This window comes from Dioscorea cayenensis, chromosome 20, assembly GCF_009730915.1.
Source record: "Dioscorea cayenensis subsp. rotundata cultivar TDr96_F1 chromosome 20, TDr96_F1_v2_PseudoChromosome.rev07_lg8_w22 25.fasta, whole genome shotgun sequence".
In the NCBI taxonomy this organism is placed as follows: domain Eukaryota; kingdom Viridiplantae; phylum Streptophyta; class Magnoliopsida; order Dioscoreales; family Dioscoreaceae; genus Dioscorea; species Dioscorea cayenensis.
This window is the reverse complement of record NC_052490.1, coordinates 26911120-26931918: the sequence shown is the minus strand read 5'-3', so window position 1 is coordinate 26931918 and position 20799 is coordinate 26911120. Positions and strand designations below refer to the sequence as shown.

General features: G+C 36.2%; 2 pseudogenes; one reads left to right on the top strand and one right to left on the bottom strand.

Moving 5' to 3' along the window:
* Nucleotides 1-16897: 16897 nt before the first annotated feature.
* LOC120251369 lies at nucleotides 16898-19458 on the bottom strand (annotated as a pseudogene).
* Nucleotides 19459-20397: 939 nt separating this feature from the next.
* Nucleotides 20398-20510, top strand: LOC120251982 (annotated as a pseudogene).
* The last annotated feature ends 289 nt before the right edge of the window (nucleotides 20511-20799 follow it).

Here is a 20799-nt window from a genome sequence, read left to right as displayed (position 1 = left end):
TTTAAACATTCATCCAACAGAGTCTCGCTTACATTTATTTTGATTCATAGTATAAATACTAATAAACTAATAAATAAACTAATAAAATAAATAGAACTATAATACTATATTTCCTTATAATGAAAAGGAATATATATTATCAATATAAAGAAAAGAATCACACATTATTGAACAATTCGACAAAACAAATCCCCAAAACAACTCAACTCATAGCATAAAATAGAGTTGAAGAAACGTTGATACATTTAGGGATCTCTGAAATAATCAATTGGGGTTCTTGTTTTACCAAAAAGCGGACTTCTACAAATACAAGACTAAGAATAGTTCTGAATCCATGTGACTTAGGATTATATTTGGAAGAATAGTTCTGAATCCATGTGACTTAGGATTATATTTAGTTGGGTCTTGGAGTTTCTATACAGGATCATGATTTTCACTTCATAAATTGACTGGGATTGGGTATACCAAAAGAAAATGTATCACTAATTCTTTGATCGCGAACGGGAAAAGAGAAAAAAAGTCATATGTAATTCCATTCACGAAGATTTATTAATAAGTATGGATATTTTATCCGAGATTTCACAAATACCATACCGATTGAATCCATTAGATTAGAAAGAATGGATTATTTTTTTCTTGTCCCTACATATTTACTTTACATATGTATGTGGTAATGCTTTCATTTCTATAGATCGACTGACCATCTATCTATAGAAATGAGTGAATAAAAACTATGGAACATATTCCATTTTGAGAGATTTGAAAAAGCACTAAAAAGGTTCTATACATCCGTTGTTTCTCAATGTATTCCTTTAGACAAAGACTATTTTTTCTCTTTCCGGATGGTAAATATTTCTCAGAATATAGAGTGTGAATTAAACCCATGTTTGAATTGAAACTGAGATTTTGATGCAAGTTCTTCCCTTCTGAATCAAATAGATTCTATTTAAAAGAGGCTGACAATAAGTTCTTTCAAAATTAGCTATTTGTTCCTCTGTTAGAGGTGTTGCAGAAATGTCTGTGATCGAATAAATAGCTCTATGAACAAATGGATCGGATTGAATTGGAAAATGGAAAGATTTGTATAATTTATACATTTCTTCACCACTTTGTGGAGAATCACTAGGTATGAATATGTCATATACCTATGACTCTATTGGTGAAATAGTCTCTCTCTCTCTCTCTCTCTCTCCAAAAGAATATGCTTTTTTTTTACCGACACATAGAGAAAATATTTTGTTGCGAATGAACAAGATATTGAGGAATTGTCCTTATGTAAGATCGTAATTATTGATACGGGTCTTTTCCACATAAAAGGAGACCTTTTGTTACAATAAAACCAGAAGTGATGTGGATCATTCAAGAATAGAAGTCGACTTTCTTTATAAAAAGAAGATATCAATGAACTTCTATGAAATGGTTTCATGGTATTCAACCAATCGTCTTTGGGGTTTCTTTTCCTATGTAAAATAAATTACATAGAAATGTAAGTGAATTTTAAAGAGCCATTTGTTATTGGGAAGTTGACTATGTTTAATTTCTTGTTTTGCTTTGACTATATATGAAATATAAAAGTTTTTTATAATTTGTTGATTAATTTTCATTGATTATTGTTGTTTATGAGATTTGTAATTGGATTCTAGAAGAACCCTAAGCTGCTTGATGTTTGACCCTGTTTTTTCCCTCACCTTGTTTTTGGTTATCAATTACATGACCACACCGAGTGAAATCCAGAAGATTTATGCATTTGATACTTATTCTAAATGCTTTTAGTTATATAATTGTTGTTTTCTAGAAACATTTATGATGGTTTTTTAGTATATAGCAATTAAATTTATTCTAGATGCATCTAGTTTCATTACTATTTTTCAGAGACTTTTGAGTTTCTGAGTATATTTGGCAATTGAAACATGCATTCAGCATAGGGACAAGCAATGAAACCTGTGTTATTTTATTATTCAGTAAGTCTTTTCTTAGGGTTTTAATTTTGTTTGCATGTCTCTCTGATGAAAATCTAATGCATGTTGTCTTAACTAATAAAACAATTTAAGGCATTAGAGACTACAAATTTTACAACTGAGGGTTATTGTTGTTGTTTTTCCTAAACTAAAACAATGTGTGTTTTGACCATCAATATACTTGTCAATTTGTTTTAGTCTTTTCTCAGAATTTGTTTATATTCTGTTTCTTTCTTCTAGTTATTCATCTTCAATAATGAAACATTACAAATTCTTGTAAATTTGGATTTGGTCCTGATTTTTTTTCTATCGCCGGAGTGTATTGATGAAATTTTTTTCTCCAATTAAGTAGGATTGTCGCTTTTGATAATATTTTTTTTTCTTTCTCAATTATGATGGATAAACGATGAAGATTAAGATAGTTTTGTTATTGTTTATTATGATTGGATAATGTTCATTAAGAGAAGCCCATTATTAGAGTTAATGGCCTCATATTTGATATGAAAAAAGGAAGTTGGATAATTTTTTTTTTTTGAATAAAAAAATTTAGCACAATATGAAGATTCGCCTTAACCAACCTTCTATTAGGCTCAACTAGGGGTGGCAATACCTTGTCCGAACCTGCTGGCCCGATTTTGTCCAGCCAGAATAAAAAGGGTATGAGCAGAAGTTGTGTTAATACAGGCTGGGTCCAGACATAGTATGGTTGTCCGAATTTCAATTAGGGCCGGGTCTGGGCAAAAGAATTCGGACAACCGGGCCTTTATATTTTAAATTTTTTATATACACAATGTTAAAAGCCCAAGACCCTAAGCCCAAATCTTTTTTTATTACTTGTTAGAATTAATATAATTATATAAAATACTATGATAATATTTCAAAAATCTAAATTATAAATAAAATAAAACAGTGCATCGGGTTTGATGCATCACATGCCTTGTCTGCCTGAAGGCTACTTTATCATTCACATGACTACATGAGTGTGCCCTTTTTCCACTAAAAATTAGTTATTACAAATTTACAATTGTTGTTAATCTTGAATCCTTGGTTTCCTGCCTGTCATCCATGATTGCCATCGGCCCATCACACATGCTTTCCATTTTTTCTTTTTGTTTCATCTCGACTCTTGAGGATACTCAAAGAAATGAGCTTTCTACTCAACTGAGGGTGTGTTGCAAAGGAATCTCAGGGCTTCATCTTCATCTCCATCTCCGGCAGCTTTGATATTTCTAGGTATGTCTCTCTTAATTTTTTTTTCTGTTTTTTTTCTCCCTGTCCCCCATTCTCACTTTCTTGTTGTTGCTATAAGATAATATTTTCCTTTATCTTAATCCAACTAGTTTTAGGACTTTATTTGGAAATTAGAACACCTTTGTTGTTTTCAAAATTTTATTAATCTTTAGTTTAATTCTATGTTTGTTCCACCATTACATCATTGTTTTATTTATAAATTATTTTGCAAAAATTTGAAACATGTCATCCAATGAAGAAATTGATGCATCTTATAGTGTAATTGAAACTCAAGGTAAAAGTAAAAAGCCAAGAAAAAATGCATCCAATGTGTGGAATGATTTTGCTCCTTTTTCTCCAAATCATGCTCAATATGGTAATAATTTAAAAAGGGCTGAGTGTCAACATTGTCATACTGTAATAGTAGCTGATAGTAGCTATGGAACCAATACAATGAAACGCCATATTTCAAAATGTCCTGCAAAAATCATGATGTGGGGCAAATGTTGATGTCTTTATCATTTGAAAAGGGCAATGTTGAACTTAGGCCTCCAAAGTTGAATCAAGAACAACACCGAGAAAATATAGTGATTGCAATTATTTTGCATGAGTATCCATTTCAGTTTGTAGAGCATGAGGGTACTAGGAATATGCTCTCCTATCTTAATCCTGATGTCAAGCATATCACACGCAATAAAATTAAGGCTGATGTGCTAAAGTTTTATAGTAGCGAAAAAAGAAGTTGTTGACATTTTACAACTAGTACCTGGGAGGGTTAGTCTTACATCTGATTTGTGGACATCTATCACATCTGATGGTTATATTTCTCTCACCGCTCATTTTATTGATAAAGATTGGATATTACAAAAGAGAATTTTGAATTTCTGTTACATGCCAACTCCACACACTGGCTTTGCAATTTATGAAATGATATCTTCTTTGTTGAATGAGTGGAATTTGGAGAAAAAATTGTTTTCCATAACTTTGGACAATGCTAGTTCCAATGATTCATTTGTTGATTTTGTTAAAAATCATCTTTGCTTAAAGAATGAATTGCTTCTTAATGGTCAGTTATTTCATGTTTGTTGTTGTGCCCACATTTTAAATTTGATAGTTCAAGAAGGGCTAAAAGAAATTGATAGTGGTGTTTACAAAATTTGGGAAAGTGTGAAATTTATGAAAAGGTCACAATCTCGAAAGAAGAAGTTCCATGATTGTGCTCAACAAATCGGTATCAATTGTAAAAAAGGGTTGCACCAAGATGTTGGCACAAGATGGAATTCAACATATCTCATTCTAGAGTCGGCATTACATTATCGAGATACATTTAGTCATCTTTCATTGAGTGACTCTAATTATCATCATTGTCTTACTTTAGAAGAATGGAATCACATGGAAAATATGGTCAAATTTTCGAAAGTATTCTATGATGTGACGAATATGTTTTTGGGCACCTTGTATCCCACTTCAAACTTGTCCTTTCTTGGGATGTGGAGGATTCAATGTATATTGCAAGAAGAAGAAATAAATCCCATTCTTTTTAGAACTTCACCATCGTCAAGAATGCAATCAAAGTTTAATAAAAATTGGGGAGCTTTTAGTGCTATATTGGCCATTGCAGTAATCTTGGATCCTCTCTATAAAATGGATATTGTTGAATTTGCTTTTATGAAACTCTATGGTGATGAAGGACATAACAAAGTCAATGATATTCGTGAGAAGCTTCAAAAGTTATTTGAAGAATATTGCAACATGGATTTACAAAATCAAGGTAGTTCTTCTACAACCCATATAACTCAAGCCCAAGTTATTGAAGGAGATTCAAATGATCCATTAATGGGGAGTATCCATCATTCATACGTAATTAAATTATTTTAATTTTGTTGTTTCTTAAGACTTTTTACTTTTAAATGATTAATATATATATATATATATATATATAGGCCTATGAAATATTTCAAAGTAAGCGCTTGGCTTCACAAGTTTGAAAGTTTGAATTGGATTTGTATTTGGAAGAGCCACCATTTGATAGGAGAAAAGATTTGAATGTTTTAGAATTTTGGAGATCTGTTCAATATCGTTATCCACGTCTTTGTCAAATGGCGCGTGATGTGTTGGCAATTCCTATTACTATAATTGCTTTTGTGTCTGCCTTTAGTTCAGGAGGTGGAGTGCTTGATCAATATTGAAGTTCTCTCACTTCAGATATTGTAGAAGCTCTAATATGTGGACGAGATTGGTTACATGCATCAATGGGTAAGTTTGTGAAATTTCATTATTTCAAATAATGCTCATATAATACTTATATGAAAACTAATATAAATATCTCAATTGTTGAGTTATGATCTAGGTGGCCATAGAAAAATGAAGAACTTCGATGATAACATTGATAGTATGTTGAAGTTGGATCTTGTTGCTCAAACCTCAAAACAAGCTTCAAATGAAATCGAGATTGATTAACTTTGAAAATTGCATATTTGGAGTTTTACACGTGATTTTGTATCATTAAGACATGGATTCTTGGTATTATTTTTATCATTCTATTGAATTTTGTATTATCAAGACATGAATTTCTATGTAATACTTATTAAAACTTGGACTATTGTATGATATATTTTGAATTTTGGAGTGTTGGATATATTTTTTTACATTCAAAATAGATTAAATTATTATTGTATATTTTTGTATTTGAATGAACTTTAAATGTATATTATAGGGGACAAATAAAATCCGGACATTCGGATAACTTGGATTTGAAAGAAACCGGGTGTGGACAAATGTAACCTGTCCGGATTTAAAACCAGGCCGGTTCCGGGTATCTAATTTAACTACCGATAGAAGTAGTTGTACGGACTTGGTTTTGTCTGGACCCAGAGTCTTAACCTCTTGTTGATGCTATAAGCCTTACCGACATCATGAATATATATATGTAAAGTTGCTCTTTCATGATAAGGTGATCAGATATGGAAAAATTATCAGAGTAAATATGAGTAAGTTGAACAAGCATACCATGATCGAATTTGGAAAAAAACGTTTCTTTGATCAAGACAAGTAATGCATCTTAATAACTTTAAAAGTTCCACTAAACCGACTATTAATCTCAGCAATAAGTAAATCAATCATGATAATAAAGATCTCCCATGATAATGATGGTAATAAGTAACGAATTGCCCTTCACATCTCAAACGACCTCGAAGTGGTATACTATCTTCCATATTGGGCATTGAAACTGACATTGCAACACAAAAGCTCCTGACTTCTTCTAAAAATGTACCTCATCCATTTTCTCTCAAGTCTTGCATAAGTTCTTTCATATTTACAATCACACCCTACATAAACAATATAAAATGTTTAATGTCATGCATAATACAAGAAAAAAAATACTCAACATAAAGGTACGAATAAAAAAAATGAAATACCATACAAAAGTTTAGCATAAAACAAAAGCATGACAATAGTCTAATATAATATTTCAACGCTGAAAGTGAAACATGTGAAAAGTTCATGACATTGTTGGACACATAAACTCAACACATAAAGCAAAGACATAATAATTATTTGATGATGTAAGCAAAATCTAAAGAAAAAAAAATTCCAAATTAAGTTCCCCTGGATAAATTATTATCTGTCAAAGTTAAAGGCGGGTGTGGTCATCCACACTGAAAGTGTGACACCAACCGATAGCAAGTGATGGATTCTTTTCCACTATTGCCACAAAAGTCTCCCTATGATATTTTTTTGCAAACAACCTCACCATAAGAAAGTAATGTGGACTTCCTCATTCCATTCTTAGGACTGTGCCCAACAAATCCACACATCTGGTTATACTTCAACGATCATCATTTTCAACTCTTACATTACTTGTACATGACATGTTATCCATCCCAGAGAGTAGGTGGTTAAATGATTTCTGTAGTTTCTCTTTAGCACTTTTTTTCTTTACTCTTTGTGATTTTTTTGTCTCTTTCTAGCTTGTGCTTTATTGGTTTCTCCCCGCGTGGCATCATTGTATTGTTGAGGACTATCACTATCATCATCAAAGTTATCTACCTCTACATCTATGTCATTCATCCAAGCATAAGCATTTTCGTTAGAAACTTCATTCTCTGATGATGGTTCTGCATATGGTACCAATGCCATGTAGCATGTCGCCACCACATCTTTGAATTATATCTCCTTCATGTCTGAAAAACATTGGACCCTCATTCTTCTATTTCAGATATTTTGGGTTTTCCTGTTATAATACAATAAAAAAAGCATACAATGTGTTATAATTTTTTTGAAATAAAAAGTACATAATAAATAAACTACTACATTATTATGGGCTTACTTGTCCTTTTCTTTCCCACCAATCATCACTTGCTAAAACTGTCATCGTAACAAGGTCCCAACTAAGCCATGTTTGGTGCTCCACTAGCTTTGCCCATATGCCGAACTCTTTCTTGAGAGAGTCCCACTTGTTTTCTAGTTTCTTGTAGTTGTAACTCACCCCTGTTCTCGTAGTAAACTTTGCCATTACATTTTTCCAACCTTCTTTTGTAAAGTGTGTGTGTGGCCTATTACTAATCTGGACCTCCTCGACACATATTTTTAAGAACATTTCAATATTTGTGTCATCCCATCTTGCTTTTGGAGTATTTTCACTTGCAACCACATTCACATCACCCATATTTGTCCCTTGTACATTTATTTTGGGTGGTAGTTTTGAAGCCATGTTAAAAAAATATTTATAATCTTGAGCCCTTGATATAAAAATAACATAACAAATCAACCTCTTTTAGTAAATATCTTAACCACACATAACAATCTCAATAATATTATTTTACTTGAATGTGATTTCTATAGAGTTTGTAATACAAAGCAAAGTCTTTCCTAAAATAGATATTTATTGGATACCATCAATAAAAGTCAATGTAATACTGCATAAAGAGCTAGTTTATATCTTCCATTTTAAAAATATTCTAATCAAAGCCGATGCTATGCCTCTTTATTCTGCAACATTCCCATCATTACACACATTCTCTAACACCTCTAATATTGATTCTCACATAGTAAATAGGCGGATTAAAGTTGTATAATTTGAGCCCTACCTAGTATCACTAGGTCTTGCAAAATTAGTCTCTTGATGCTAGCCTCTTCCTGAAAAGATCTCACCTCTCTCCAATTTGGCCACAATCTTATCATGGTGCTTTTGAAGCAACGCATCTCTCTTTTTTCAAGAAATGGCCAATATGTTTACAATCATAGTGACATAGTTGAAAAAAAATCACTAATAGCCAAAATGTTCCTAGGAACAGAAACGACAACCAACTACAGTTGGTGGGTAAAGTAATGTACATAAAAAGCAAATAGATTTTCATTCAAAATTAATTTCTTCATCCCATTAAATTGCCCTTTCATATTTGAGGCTCCATCATATCCCTGCCCTCTCAATCTAGAAATGGATAAATCACAATGGGCAAACAATCCATCCAAAGATGTCTTTAATGAAGGGGTTGAAGTATCAACAACATGTTCAATGGCAAGAAATATTTCAAGTACTTACCCTTGCTTATTCACAAATCTCACAATCACAACCGTTTGCTCTTTTACTAATTTGTCACGAGACTCATCAAGAAGTATAGAGAAAAAACTATCTCCATTCTCATCAATAATGACCCACATGGTCTCTTTTGCCATCACTAACTCTTTCTGTATTTGTGAAGAACTTATTTGATTATTTTCATGAGAATTTTCATTAATTACATGACCAAAACTTTCAACTTCCATCTCATATCAATTCAACATCTCTAAAAAGTCGCCCCTATTTGTGAAATTAGAAGATTCATCATACCCACAAAAAAGCAAGACCTTGCAACAGAAGAAATCTAACAACACGTAAAACAACAATGACACGAGCTCTATATGCAATCTCCATCTCTCTACTATGATAATATATGTGACATGCTTTACCTTTGATTTTTTAAATCCTCAAAATGTCGCCTTGCATTGTTGTGGTTGCTATTAACTCCACCAACATGCTCAGTGAAAACTCCCATTGCCTTCTTCCAATTGCTAAACCCTATCTTCGTGAAGGCATCAATCCCAAGTTTATCACCCCTTGGCTACTTAAAAAGATTACAATAGAAATAATAAGTTGCATTGTTCTCCACACTATATTCCAACTAATCAAATTTCTGAAACCACACTTCTTTAAAGCATCTCAAATCTTTCATTGTTGTTTTCGAGGAAAATTGTGGCCAATTGGTTGACATGGACCCATTAATAAATAATCTTTCCTTACTTGATCTCTTATTCTGAGTCATATTCCTCAATTGGTTTTCAATGCCTAGGTCGGTAACAATATCACTCGGATCAAACTCAACACGACTTTTCTTTTGTGTAGTAGTACTTACATTAGACGCTGAACTTGTTCTTGCTTCAATTCTTTTTGGTATAGATTTAAAAAACCTCTCCATATCTATAAAATTGATCAAATTAAATATATAAATGAGTTGAGCTAAATCATAAATTAATAAATTGTCTAATCAAATATGTGTAACACTAAATTGGATACTTTATCCTAATCATATTTAACTACGTTTACAACTTAACTCGTAATAAAATTTTTGTATATATATATATATCGATAAACATGGATAAATAATACTATCTAAATATGAGATTATAAGCTCTTCATCACAATTCAATTAGTTTGCAAATGCCTTAACTAGTTACCTTATAATATTGATTTTAAATAACTATGCTAATAAACTCAATTTCTTTAGATATAAAAGAAATTATTAAGAGAGGGAGAACTAGTGCCCTCTCACTGAGTTTATTTAAAATAAAGCTATAGTACAAATTTAAAAATTTTGAAAACAATAAGTTAGAATTCAATAAATAAAATAAGGCATAATTAAAATTTATCATTAACTTAAAATATATATTTTTATCCACACATGTACAGTTATAACTTATGCTAGTTATATAAATGTAAATAATATTTTAAATTAAAAAATAATTATTTAATATAATTATGACTCGTGGGATAAGTTAAAATTCAATAAGGAAAAAAAGAAATAATTACCTTTTATCATTATTATGGTTATAAATTATAGTTATATAAATATAAATAGTATTTTAAATTAAAAAAAACACATTTCGAAGAATTATGATGAGTGGGCATATGTTATAAGTTTGAATTTATTATGATGAATTGATGATTACATTTTAAGCATGTTTGAATTCGATGATTTTGTTGAGTGGGCATATATTATTTAAATGACTATGCTTTAAATAACTCTTATGAATTTATTTTAATAATTTTTAAAATATTAATTTGTATAAATCTTTTAATTTAAGATCTTGCAAATTATAGATGAAGTTTTATTTGAAAGTGATAACTTATATTTTAAATTTTTTTACATATAAACTTTTTTTATTTATTAGTAATTCACAAATTTTGATTTTAATACTATTTAAATCTCTATATCAATTCACATGTCACATCTCTAAATCAAATAATCAATGATATCAATCCACATACCCCATTAATCAATCTCAATCCAAAAACATTTCAACAAATTTTCTCAAACAACATCCCAAAAAAAAATTTCACAAAGGACAAAAAATAAGTAAACAAACAAGAAGATTATATATATATATAAAGCTTCACCTCCTTATAAAGATCGGAGCTTCGGTGGAGAGATCTGAAAAGTTGGAACTTCGCTAAATCACCGGAGAGAAAATGGATGAGAGATTGCAACTTGCAAGTGCTTTTTTTTTATCAAGAATAATTCAGGGTTCTTTATTTTTTGAAAATGGATGAAAGTGGATAAGAAAGAGTGTAAAAATGTTAATCTGATAGACGTATGTATATATACATATATATATTTAATGGGTATTTCTCTGCACTAAAAAGCCATGTTTTCATTTTTCATTGGGTGTTTTAAATCTAATTATACCCTTGTCAGCTGTCAACTTTCTTAATCCCAAAAGCACTTGTTTTCGACACCAGTGAGATGAGTCACAAACCACTACGACGTTGACGCAGGTCAAGGGTGGATGGGCAGACAAGGAAGGGGAGCTGCATGGTTCGAGGAGGGACGTTAGGGGCAAGGGGTGGCCCGGGAAGGGAAGAAGGGTGGAGGAAGTCTTGGGCAACGGGGTCCATTGACCCCGTTGTTGAAGAGGGGGTGGGGGCGACTGTTGCACAACCGCAAGCGCATGGTTTTGCCAAGTAGTAATAAAGTATCGATCCCACGAGGACCAAGTATGATTACCAATCTATTGCAATGATGGGTTATCTAGACAATTTAAAAAGGGTGGAGAAAGTAGGAACAACAAGTAGCAAGGAAATAAAACACAATCAAGACTGAAGGGACATCAGGGTCGTGGATCTATGATTCGTGTTTAGATGAAACTTAGGTTTGGGAACTTACCACAAAGTGTAAAATGAATGATGTGTTGGATCTAGACTAGGGTTTGGGTAGATCTTTCAAGGGCACTAATCCTAAGCTACTTGTTACTCTCTTTCAAGAGATAACAAGTTAGGTCTTGATTAAGGCTATCTCCCTACTTTCATGGTAGATAAACCCTACTCAAAGACCCTAATAAGAACAATGATTAAGTGATAAGACCCTCAAGAATTACCTTTCAATAAATTCAGGGGTGATTTAAAGAGGTTCCAAGACCCAGGTTACCTCTTTCAGTTAACCTAGATCTCTAAGATAAGCAAGCAATGCTTTCACAATCACAAGCTGTGTACTCAAATCAGAAATCAACTCAAGAAATCTACCATTTAAGCATCAAAAGATCCATACAAAAAGGTGTCAACACATCATACACAATCAACACCTTGGGTTAATCCCAAACCTAAGAAAAGTTTCTACTCACACATCATCTCAGTTACAAAGAAAAAGGTAGAAAGAATAAAAGTTTTTGCTTTTAGCAAAGCAAAGCACAACAAGTCGAGAGGACTCCCTATGATGTCTACAGGGTTTGATTCTTCAATTTCTCAGCTCTCCTTTCCTTCTTCAACCTTTCTCCAGAGTCTTTCAGAGCTTTTCCTTCTTCCCTTTCCAGCCGCCACTCCCTTTTCCCCGACCTTCCTCTCCTTTCTAGAGCCCCTTTTATTGGTCCTTTTTATAGCCAAAAAGATAAAAGCTGGGCCCCCGATCACTTTTATGGACCACATGTACTTCTGCGACCACATGATAGGCTATGTTTCTTCCCAGGCTCTCAGGGTTTCTCAGCCAATTCCAGCTTCCTACAATGAAAAATAACTAGAAAAAGTAGATTTGTACAAGGAGAAAGGGAAATGACCATAAAAACTAGGAAAAATGCATGAATACTAGCTAAATGCATGATGTTTATAATGCAATTTATATGTGCAACAAATTCCCCCTAAGCTCTGAATTTTTGCTTGCCCTCAAGCAATGTTACAATTTAGACAACATGACAAGGGAAGTTTAACAGAAATTCAAATGATGACATTATCTAGCACAGGACACAAGCATAACTTATGAATAGAGTTCATAAAGGTCATGGAGTAATTCAGCTTCTCCCATAGGATAGACTCGTACACGAGCATCACAAAAAGAACTTGATTCACCTCACATGCAAATGGTCCCTGAAATTTAAGATAGGATATATAGATGCAATGAGTCTTAGAGACTTCATAGAACTCCCTTACACAATCCATGCCAAGTTGCTTATTAGAGGGATCAATAGGATTTCTTTAACCATTCATTGATCTTTCAATTCTTTTGTCCGACTAACATAGGATGTGATCTTTTTTTTTCGAAGGGTGCACATGCGGGTTAGGCACAAGAGCCACCCTTCTACATGTTACAATCCTACATAGACGCACTCATGTCTCGATAGCAAATAGCCCATGAAAACAGAGGAGTGCTGCCATAGACCTCTTTTTTTTTTTTTTCAGTTTTCAGTTCAGAATTCAAAACATCACCTATATCATTTCCCTCTTATTTGAGAACTTAACTTAGGCAAAGAGAATGCTATGGGATCACAAAATCTCAAGAAGAATCCATTGCAAATGTATATACTAAATTAAAATGCAAGATCATAAGCAATGAGATTAGCAAAGTTAGACTCATGCAAATGCAAGTGCAGATCCAATCACTATTAGATAAGAAAAATCTATTCCATGGCCTTTTTGTGTCATGCTACACAATTCATCATAGGATTTCTAGATGACAAGTCTTTTGAAATCAACTCAAGATAAATATGCAAATGCAAGTGCATGAAGGGATGCATGAAAAGATGCAATGCAACTACTAAACTAACTCCCCCAAGCCTACTTCAAGCATTGTCCTCAATGTTAAGAAATTAATTAAAAGTAAGCAAATGGGGAGTAGAGAACTGACCGGATCACTGTGGAGGAGGAAAGTGGCCTTGCTCGACTAGCCATTCGTAGATTGAATTAGTTTGCTACTGAAGCCGGTTTAAGATTGGCCGCTGTGCTTGTTGTTCAGCAGCAATGGAGTCAAGGGCAGTCATGATGCGTGGGAGATAGTCTGCAGTCTGTGGAATCTGCCGCGGGGGTTGTGGAGCTTGTTCTGCAGGGGGATTTCTAGCATGTTGTGGTGCAGGAGGGTTCAGGCCAGGAAATCCCCAGTTGTCGCGGCGGTGGACAGTGGTCTGCTCAGGGTCGGGAAGAGGATAACGTGGTGTCCCTTTGAGAATGAGGTAGTGGACATCAGCTTCTTTGACGATCATCTTCATAGCAATGCAAGCTTCCATGTCCAACCGAATATTGCCTGGAATACTCTGAAACGGAGACAGGTCACAATGAAAAGCAAAGGCAATAGGAGTAATAAGACCACCAAGGACAATGTCTCCTGAGGAAGCCTTGCCTACTTTTAGCAAATTGACGAGCCAAGTGGGAACCAAAGGTTCAAAGGGGTGTTGTGGAGCATTGCCCGCAGAAACATGAGCTCGGACTGCCTAACAATGGCCTCACACTCACCACGACCAAACAAAGAAAGGGCCATAATACGATGAATGTAGCGGAAACATGGATTCCTAAGACTGGTTGCCCTAGCAGTTGAGGGTTCATATTTGGGTTCATTGGTGAGGGTGTGCCAAAAAAAGTCACTGGCATCAAAGTCTTTAGGTGTCCCTGCAGGTCACCACCAGTTGGAAGACCGAAAAATGTGGTTAAATTGAGCCAAATTAAGCTTAAAAATCCTCGGGTTGAGGAGTCTAAATGTGATTTTCACCTTCCTCACTACCTGGACCGTACAGGACATGGACATCAACTGAGCTTAAGAACTCTAGGGTGAGGCGTTCATAAGTGGGGAATCTCATGTTGACAAATGCGGTCCACCCTAGGTTGCCTACCATCCAATATACATCATCAAGGATACCCAAGGTGCGGAGAAGATTGTCATCAACATACCCGGGTTGGGATGATTTTTCCGCTTTAGAAAGAACTCGGTACCTATTCCTTTGGAAAGCATCCTTGAATATGATGTGGTGAGTGGAAGCGCTAAGCACTGCTCAATGTTGGGGTGGCTCACGGAGGAGGTTGCGAGGGTCGGTCCTCGAGTCGGGTTGCAAGCACATGCGCCCTGGGTTCTCCCGGGTCTCGCATGATGAAAGTGTCGCCGTGAACTCGTGGGTGAGATTGTGAAAAAGGCCGGTGAGAATGGGGGAGTTGGTATGGAGTTAGTAATGGAGTTTTTTTAGGTTGATGGTTTGATCTTTGAGAGAAAAAGTGGGGAGGGTTGTGTTAAAAATATGTGAATGCCGGAGATGGGCTGAGGAGATGGATAGTTGATGGGATGGGAGAGTTATGAGAGTGTCTTGGTAGTAGGAAAAAGGCAATATGGAGTAAAAGCCAAGGACAAGAAGATCATGGGGGAAAGGCATAGGTAGTGTTTAGGTCAGTCTTGGGGCGAGCGAAAAAAGTGATGGGGGTGGGTGGAAAGTGGGAGTGGACATTGGGATTGGGAGCGTAAGACCGGAAAATTTGAGGGAAAAATCGCTTCGATTCTCCCAGTCCCAGCTGCACGATCCACACCGTGTTCCCCCGACGCACTCCCGGGTTGTGTTTCATACCAGGTGAACCTCGACGAGTCTCGCACTGGTCACCGGTGATCTAGTCTCAGATAATTTGAACATCAAATGAGTCGAAAAAGAGCTCTGGGACAACTCTGAACCTGCAGAAAACAGTTGAACTTAAATCAGCTAATATAATTGAAAATTTGTAACATAACCAGAAAAATTAAAACAAAGACCGAAAAATCAAAAAGGAAAAACAGGAGCTCGCTTTAAGGTCACGAGCACGACCCCTTTTTTTATTCATTTATTCAATGATGGGAGGAGTTAGAGAGAACATAAGTTCTCCCTTTCCTCAATAGGTTCTCCAACAATGTAATGCTTCAGTCTTTGCCCATTAACCTTGAAAGTGCCTGTTGTTGCACTGTGAACCTCAACAGCGCCATACGGGAAGACCTTGGTCACTGCAAAAGGTCCTGACCATCTCGACCTTAATTTCCCTGGAAAAAGCTTGAGTCGTGAATTAAAAAAAGCGTGACCAAATCTCCTTCCCCGAAATTCTCATGAAAAAAATCGCTTGTCATGCCATAATTTGGTTCTTTCCTTGTACATCTTTGAATTTTCATAGGCATCCAATCTCAATTCTTCCAGTTCTTGTAATTGAAGCTTCCTCTTATCTCCCGACTGCCTTCATATCAAAAATTAAGAGCTTTAACTCGCCCAAAATGCCTTGTGTTCCAATTCAACCGCAAAATGACAAGCCTTGCCATAAATTAAAACGAAATGGTGTCATGCCAATCGGGGTCTTGTAAGTCGTTCTATATGCCCATAAGGCATCATCAAGTTTCAGTGACCAATCCTTTTCTTGTTGTTGAAACCGCTTTTCTCAAGTATGTTTTTTTGATCTCCCTATTTGAAATTTTCAGCCTCGCCCACTTGTTTGAGGGTGGTACGGTGTGGCGATCTTATGTGTTACCCCATATTTTCTAAGGAGGCTTTCAAATTGTCTTTCTATGAAGTGTGATCCTCCATCACTTATGACAGCTCTAGGAACTCCGAATCTTGGAAAAAAATTACCCGCTTTGAAGAGCTTAATTACAGTCCGGCATCGCTTGTTGGGGATGGAACAGACTTTCAACCCATTTGGAAACGTAATCCACGTACCACAAGAATATATCTCGTTGTTGCATGAAGATGGAAACGGCCCCATGTAATCTATTCCCCAAACGCCAAAGATTTCCACTTCAAGGATGTAATTAAGAGGCATTTCATGCCTTCTTGAAATGTTTCCTCGCTCTTTTGACAACGATCACAAGCAAGCACAAATCTCCTCGTGTCTTTGAAAAAGTGTAGGCCAATAAAACCCACTTTTGAAGTATTTTTGGTCGCAGCTTTTTGAAGAGCTACAGTGACCACCATAAGATGAAGAGTGACAATGGAACAAGACTTTTTTTCTCGCTTCATCTTCGTGGATACACCTTCAAGTATTCCATCAAGACATCGCTTTGTAAAGAAATGGTTCATCCCAAAAAAATAGTGTCTCAAGTCCGAAAAAGAACTTTTTTTTCTTCTCATTGAATTTCAAGTCCGGTGGCGTAATTCCACAAACTAGGTAGTTCACAAAAATCTGCATACCATGGAGTGTCAATTGTGGAAATTCTCAAAGAATCTGCTCATCGTGAAATGCATCGTTAATAGCCAGCTCATTCTCCATTCTTTTCCACAACTTGATGCAATCTTGAGAGGTGGTCGGCTACCACATTTTCTGCACCTTTCTTATCACGAATCTCAAGATCGAATTCTCGAAGGAGGAGAATCCACCTAATTAGCCTTGGCTTTGCATCCTTTTTGCTTAGGAGATATTTGATCGCAAAGATGATCTCGTGTATACTATCACTTTGGAGCCAACGAGGTAGGACCCTGAATTTGTCAAAAAGCAAAACACAACCGCCAGGAGTTCTTTTTTTCTCGTAGGGCATAGTCGACTTGGCTTCATCTAACGCTTTGCTTGCATAGTAGATTGCATTCAATCTCTTTTCCTTCCGCTGGCGAAGCACAGCTCCCTACAACAGAAGTCGCTCGCGCCGCACATGATTTCAAAGGGCAACTCCCAATCGGTGGTCAATTATTGGTGCGGTGGTTAATGCCTTTTTTTCAACCCGCAGAACGCATTCAAACAGATCATGATTAAAAATCAAAAAGGAACATCATTAGCTAACAAATTAGTTAAGGGTTTTGCAATTTTGGAGAAATCCTTTATAAAGCGCCGATAGAATCCTGCATGTCCTAGGAAACTACGGATCGCTTTTAACTCGTGTAGGTGGCTGCATCCTCTCTATGACTTCCACCTTCGCTTTGTCTACTTCAATGCCACTGCTCGGACACCACATGTCCCAAAGACGATACCGTCCCCTGCACTCATGAAATGGCACTTCTCCCGCTTAAGGATGAGGTTCATTTCTTGACACCTAGATAGCACTTTAGACAAGTTAGCTAAGCATTCATCAAAGGTTGTGCCATACAATCGAAAAAGTCATCCATAAAAAAATCTCCATGATGTTTTCAATAAAAATCTGAAAAAAATTGCTCGTCATGCAACGCTGAAAGGTGGCGGGAGCATTACAAAGACCAAATGGCATCCTCCTATAGGCAAAAAGTGCCGTAAGGGCAAGTGAATGTGGTCTTGTGTTGGTCACTAGGATGGATAGGAATTTGGTAAAAACCAGAAAAATCCATCTAAGTAACAAAAAAATGAGAGTGTTTAGCTAACCTTTCTAGCATTTGATCTATAAAAGGGAGTGGGTAGTGGTCTTTCCTTGTTGCTTTGTTCAATTTCCTATAATCTATGCACATCCTCCAACCCGTGACAGTTCTAGTTGGGATTAATTCATCATTTTCATTTTTCAAAACAGTCATGCCTCCTTTTTTGGGAACTACTTGCACAGGGCTGACCCACTCACTATCGGAAATTGGGTAAATCACACCGGCATCAAGCAATTTAAGCACCTCTTTCCTAACAACTTCCTTCATATTGGGGTTTAGTCTTCTTTGGTGCTCAATAGAAGGTTTAAAATCAGGTTCAAGTAGAATTCTGTGCATGCAAATTGATGGTTGTATTCCTTTTAAGTCATCTATTGTGTATCCTATGGCTTTTTGGTGCAATTTAAGCTCATTGAGAAGTTTTTCAGATTCCGCCCTGCTTAGGTCAGCATTAATAATCACAGGATATGTGGAATTAGGTCCAAGAAATTCATACCTGAGAGTGGATGGGAGAGGTTTTAGTTCTACCTTGGGAGCTTTACAGTCTTCTGGGTTGTGTACTGTGGAAACTGGTTCCAAAATTTCAGTTATGAGCTGCTGGTGTTGCAGAAATTTCTTAGACTGCAGCAGCTGTGCATATTTCTCATTCTCACCATCTTCATTATCTTTCTGCTCATCTTGTACCAAACACAACTGGACAGGGTCTTTGGAAATGTGTTTTGGCAACTCTTCTTTGATAGCTTGTTCAAGTAGATCAACCCTACAACATGAACTTTCAACAAAAGAGTGTTTAACAGAGTTAGCCAAATCAAATTCTACTTTTTCTTCACCAACAGTTAAAGAAAGCTTGCCATTTTTAACATCAATAAGTGCCCCTGCAGTTGCCAAGAAGGGTCTCCCAAGAATGACTGGAATTTGAGTGTCTTCCTCCATTTCTAACACCACAAAGTCAGCGGGTACAAAGAACTTACCGACCTTGATTGGGATGTCTTCAAGAATACCTATTGGATGTTTGACGGATCGATCCGCGAGCTGCAAGGAAATTGTTGTCGGCTTTAACTCTCCCATGTCTAGTTTCTTGCACACTGACAAAGGCATCAAGCTTACACTTGCACCTAGATCACATAGAGCTTTCTCAAAGCTTGCTGCCCCAATTTCACATGGAATCGAGAAGCTGCCTGGGTCCTTCAGTTTTGGAGGCAATTTGTTTTGGATTAATGCACTCGCACTCCTCCGCTAATGCCACTGCTTTCATACTCCTCTAATCTCCTTTTCTTAGACAAAATATCCTTTCAAAAATTTCGCGATATGATGGCATTTGTTGCAAAGCTTCTGTGAAAGGAACGTTGATGTATAACTTCTTAAGAACTTCTAAAAAAACTTTCCAAATTGCTTTGTCCAACTTGGCCTTGGCTAACCTTTGTGGAAATGGCACTGTGGTATGTAAGGTTTTGGAGGTATATACCCTCGGTGTTTCATCAACTTTTTTTCTCGCGATCTCCATCGCTGTGTTCACCGCTTGTCGTTGTGTATCATTTCTTTCACCGGATTCACCCCAATGTTTTCATTTTCAGCTTTGTTTTTGACTTGGGATCTTCCAATTGTTTTCCACTCCTTAGAGTTATAGCTTTGCAATGCTCACTTGGATTAATTTCTGGTTTTCCTGGAAACATCCCTGGGGGTCTGGATGAAGAACTAGCTTGTTGAGCAATCTGATTTTCCAGCATTTTGTTGTGGGTAGCCAAGGAATCAACCTTAGAAGTAAGCTGCCGAATTGCTTCATTCATGACTTGACCTTGTTGCTTAAACTCTTCATTTTGCTTGGCTTGTGTTACAACAAAAATTCTCTAGCAAAGCCTCCAAATTTGATTTCTGCACGGTTGTGGATTGGAAATTCTCACTGAATCCTCGTGGTCGCTCTAGGGACATTAGAGTCGTGGTTTTGATCAAAGTGAGGTTGATTGCTCTTGTAGGAAAGATTAGGATGATTTCGCCAACCGTGGTTGTAGGTGTTGGAGAATGGATCATTGACGGGTCTTTGACCCGAAATTGAGATAGTTCATTTGCTCCACTCGATGGTTCCAAGAGGGGGATGCGATCACTGACAGCTTATACTAGATGATCCCTGTGGAACCACGATTTCACATGTAGCATCAGCGGCACTTGGAGCATTCAGCTTTGTCAAATTTTTTTGAGTTAAAGCATCCACCTTGGTCGCAATTAAGTTTAAGGTCTCCACCTCATGTCTTCCCTCGCAGGTTTTGGAGCTGGTGCTTCTTTCACTTGCCCATTGGCAATGGTTGAGAGCCATGTCTTCAATTAAATTATAGGCATCATCCACTTTTTTGTTCATCAAAGCTCCTCCCGATGCAAAGATCAACTCGAAAATGCGAGAGTTATAGTTTAATCCATCGAGAAGGTTTGCACAACCAGCCATTTCTCCAAGCCATGGTGTGGGCATAGTCTCATAAGTTCCTTGAATCTGTCCCAAGCTTCATACAAAGTTGATTCACCATCCTTTTGATAAAAAAACCAAGTGATTTGGTTCCTGAATCGAGCTGCTTTTTGCTTGACGGGAAATACTTAGAAAGAAAAAAACTTGGAGCAATTGATCCCATGTTTTGATAGAGCCTTCGTGTAGTGAATGTAACCAAGCTCGAGCCTTGTCCCGTAAAGAGAATGGAAAAAGTCCCGAGTCTAACTCGCATCTCGTGGGACTCCATCGAGCTTAATAGTGTCGCAGTATTCGAGAAAAACAGAGAGATGGAGGTGTGGATCTTCTACCGTGAACCTCCAAACCGATTCTCACTAATTAATGACATGAGTGCCGGGCTGCACTGAAAAT